The sequence below is a fragment of the Palaemon carinicauda genome, chromosome 41 (genome assembly GCF_036898095.1).
Source record: "Palaemon carinicauda isolate YSFRI2023 chromosome 41, ASM3689809v2, whole genome shotgun sequence".
Classification (NCBI taxonomy): Eukaryota; Metazoa; Arthropoda; class Malacostraca; order Decapoda; family Palaemonidae; genus Palaemon; species Palaemon carinicauda.
The window spans coordinates 19046820-19051456 of record NC_090765.1 but is presented as its reverse complement, the minus strand read 5'-3'; the positions used below and the strand labels follow the sequence as shown (position 1 = coordinate 19051456).

The following is a 4637-nucleotide window of genomic DNA, read 5'->3' as shown; positions in this document are numbered from 1 at the left end:
CACCCGGCGGTCAGAAGTGGAGAACTACGATCATCAAGAATTCGTTGACGTTTAACTTCTGTGTATGTGGGTGTTTTTTATTTTCCTCACAGTATATCCTTCGTTAAATATTGTTAGCGAGAATGGAATAAAATATATATATTAGAAAGCAGTGGCTTCCAATCGTATGATATTGAAATAAATTTCTTATGCATGTTCTGTGTTTCTGTTGTTTTATATATTAAAAAAAATATTTAGGCAAAACAATTTATACAAATAAATTGTCCCCCGTTGCAGGAAACTTGCTTTTGAAAAATATCAACATCAGCAATAGTTATAGGATTTGGAAAATTACCATTTCGCAACATTAGCTAAGTAATTATTACAAGACATATTGAATGATAAAATACGATTTCTGTTCGATTGGTCCAGTCTTGTGTTTTTAGCAATGTCTTCATATTATGTAATACCTCTTATATGTTTGGAAATTTTACAATGAAGCAAAGAGTAGGCTATTTCAAAAACTTTATAAATAACCAGCATTTTAAGTTAAAACGTAAATCTATTGAAAGAACGAATACGAAAACGCTAAGGGTCAGTTTTAATTCCCGTAACATCGCTGTTGTTATAACCAATTTTTACTTTATATCCTGACTTTTTTATTATTATAATCTTATAATTATCATATGTGCTCATGTTACAATAATTATAGGTCAAATTTCACAAAGAGCAAAACTTTGTGTATCCCACGATCAATGTTGTAGAGTACTCTGATCTCTCTCTCTCTCTCTCTCTCTCTCTCTCTCTCTCTCTCTCTCTCTCTCTCTCTCTCTCTCTCTCTCTCTCTCTATATATATATATATATATATATATATATATATATATATATATATACACACACACATTATATATATATATATATATATATATATATATATATATATATATATATATATATATATATATTATTTTAGATATGAATAGGCTCTTGACCACCCAGCCGACGTTTTGGTCTACATCTTGAAATGCTTTATTCGCGAATCGAGGCAAAATTTGCAGAGCGAAGCTCAACCGAGTGCACGAGGCCTTACAAAGTTAACATAAGTAACCAACTTGAGAATTAAACAGTGTATTGGCAACTCCTATCCAGTACATAGTGACCCTTATTGAATCATTTCCCACCGTGATCCTTATATATCCATGACAGTTATCCATACAATAAATAGCAACAAGCAAAGTGCCCAAGTTTAGAATTTGTCATTGAGTGCGGTTTGGAAATAGATTTGTGTAAAAATAAGAAAGAGGTTCCTGCTAAGCACTTTTGGTGTAGGCAAGGGATGGGCTCACGGTAAAAGAAGAAGAAACTAGTTAAGCTACTATCATAACACTAACACTCGTTTGACTTGTAGTCGTGTCGTCCAACGTTTTGAACTGGAGTCTGAATACTGTAGTTCCGTCTGGTTATTTCGTTGATGAGTTACAAAGTTGCCGAGTACATGAGTTGAATCAGTTTATCTATATTGACAGTGTCTGCGGATGAGTTTTAAAGACACAAACCATATTATCTGATGCATAGGTAAGTAAAGTTAGTGCTCCAAGTTCGCTAAAGGAAAGGTATGAATATTTTCTAACCAATATAAAGAATTGCATAACGTGGAACTGCAAGTTTATTGCAGTAGAATAAGGTAAGGAATGTTCTCTGTGATAAGGTGATTTTCCAATAGGCTACCTACAACAGTTGTTCCATGTACGAAATTTGAAAAGAAGTGATAATGTTTTTCTATGTATTTTTTTTTTTTTTTGGAGAGGCGTTATTGGTTTTTGCGTAAACAAGAATTTTATGTATAATTTCCAAAAATATTGATAAAACCAACACTTTCTAGCTGCCTTTTCCGTGTGATTGTTATATGTATACTGGGGAAGCAAAAAATAGATGGTTTGCACCAACAGCAAGGTCTAAAATTAAGCATTAGATGACCAGGTCGAGCAATTCAAGTTTTTCTTATATGGAAAGAAATGAAACTATCACATCATCTATTTATAAAACCACCGAACAGGAATTGGGAAAACCAGACACTAAGATGCCTTGTTCTCTCATCAAACTTCTTTGTACTGTACCGTTGAATAGTGCATGGATAAAGTTTTACCAAATTAACAATGATTTGCAATGGATGTACCAGAAAATATAAATAGGGTTCATTTCTAGTATCTATCAAAACTGCCAGGGTTGAAAGTATAATTTTCCCATGTTTGCATATATTTCATATTCTTGTGACCTTCATTTAAAACTGTGTAGTTGTAAAGATAGGGGCCTCCTCTAAGAAAAACAATAGTTAGGGACACTAGATGGAACCCAAAATTTTTGAAGAGGAAGAAATGAAAAACTAGCAAAATTATAGCTATGCATTCTAACCTAGCATTCCATTCTCTGTATGCTAATTAAAATAGTCCTGTGTGTGCCAACTTAGTCGATCCTGTGTGCCAAACTAGTCGATCCTGTGTGCCAACCTAGTCGTCCTTCTGTGTGCCAACCTAGTCGTCCCTCTGTGTGCCAACCTAGTCATCCCTCTGTGTGCCAACCTAGTCGTCCCTCTTGTGCGCCAACCTAGTCGTCCCTCTTGTGCGCCAACCTAGTCGTCCCTCTGTGTGCGCCAACCTAGTCGTCCCTCTGTGTGCGCCAACCTAGTCGTCCCTCTGTGTGCCAACCTACTATGAGATTCAGGGCCTCTGTAACACAGTTTTTTCGCAATAATTTTTTATCTATGAATTTCATAAATAAAATGCTTCTTCAGAATGCACATTATATCTACACACAAATTTTGACTATATTCTGCATTACGTAAGTTGAATAAATTTAGTACCTATAATGTTAAAGTGACGTTTTTTGAAGACGGGCCAACTTATTCAGAGAAAAGGTTTCGAACGCACTCGTGACGTAACTTATGACGGCATTTCTTCCCTCTTTCTCCATCGATGATTGGCTATACGTAACGAAGGCTATACCTCTGCCAACAATGACACAAAAGTTTAAATAAAAGCAAAGCAGTACACCTTTATGAACTCTGAAACCTCTCCACTGATAATTGTCCATAATGAACAAACCAAAAAATATGTTAATAAATACAAAAACACTTTGATTATTAGTCTAACTTCCAAAATAAGTTTCCTAAGAAATTACAGTCTACTTTATAGGTCATAATCTGATTGACAAGGTGTAGGGAATAGTTGGTAATTTTCAAAAACGTAGTAGACAAGCTTGATTTGATAACTGCTATATCCAATGTCAAGCAATTTTTATGTATTGTCTATCTACCTATCTATTTACTGTAAGGAAAAAAAAAATAGCCGGGGTACCCGTATTTTGGCTTTAAACCTTCACCAAGAATGATGACTTCATGACTTCATGAGGCTCCACCCACTTTGGCGCGCGTTACAATTCAGGATAACACTGAAGGCTATCATGGGCATTGTTGGGTCCAGAAAATTTAAATTCTGGCTATAAAAACTAATTTCTCGAGTAGTTGTAAGAAGTGCTAAATGATCCTCAAGGATCCCAGCAGTTGGCCTAAACGTATGATTTATGTATACTACTGTTGCGGCACTACTGCTACAGTAGTATTACTACGCTAGCACAGATATCCACCCACATTTATGTATCGTTCCGCCATTCATAAGTCTTTGTAGTGTTTTTTCACTGTGCAATAAGCCATGGTGTCCTCAGATATTAAGTTTAACATTAGATGATAGGTTATTTCATTAAGCTGTCAAATTATGGCAACTGGGTATGTTATTGCCAATGTTGAAGCTAAAAATAAAGTATGGTATCATTCCTTCATTGCATTATCATCTTTACTACTATTTGTTTTGCTACATGTAGTGATTATTTTAAAGGATAAATGAATTATGTTCACTTTACTTCTACAAATTCCCATTAGATGTACAAATAAAAACTTCTAAAACTATTCATGATTTATTTACAAAATGCAGTCATGCCCAAAACATAGCCAACACGGTCGTACAGCCTAAGAAGAAAAAATATTATATTGGATGATCCATTGGTCTGCTGGAGAGTTTAGCACAAAATTCTTATTTCAACAAAAATAGTCATATAAAGACTGTTTACATACAATCTCTCTCTTTGTGGCATAGTGAATAGTTAATGGAAATGTTCAATAGCCTGAATGGCATTACAAGTATTATAATCATGTTACGCAACATACATATCAGACCATAAACATTTGATTTAAACTAGAAACTGAATAATTACCTATTCAGGCTATAGTAAATATGGCCACGGGCTTTCTCTTGACTGTATAAAGTTGCAAGTCGTAGGACAAATGTAGTTTTGCAACCACGGGGGCAATTCCAAATCCTGTTAGCTATTCTTGACTGTTATGGGTTTCAGAGCCGATAAAACAAGGTGAATGGGTGTGTCTGGTGGATGGGCTGGACAAAATTTTGTCAAAAGGTGTTTACATTCTTACGTAATGAATGTTTTCGACTCTTGGCTCGTTATAACTGGCCATGGCGTCGGCTAGATCATTTTTACTCTATAAAAATTAAAAGTATCGGGTTTAGATTATTGATAATGCTGACAAAATTTGTGTGTGGTTGTTAAAATATACATAAGTCAACTTTCAGGTACATCCGATGCTTTG

The 4637-nt window shown here is 34.8% G+C and overlaps 1 long non-coding RNA gene across 1 annotated transcript in view; it reads left to right on the top strand.

Annotated features, from left to right (window-relative positions):
* The first annotated feature begins 1306 nt into the window (after positions 1-1306).
* Positions 1307-4637, top strand: part of LOC137632258 (uncharacterized) — a 123413-nt gene continuing 120082 nt past the window's right edge. Inside the window, exon 1 of the long non-coding RNA XR_011042030.1 lies at positions 1307-1555. This is a non-coding gene — a long non-coding RNA (uncharacterized lncRNA). The remainder of the gene's footprint in view (positions 1556-4637) is intronic.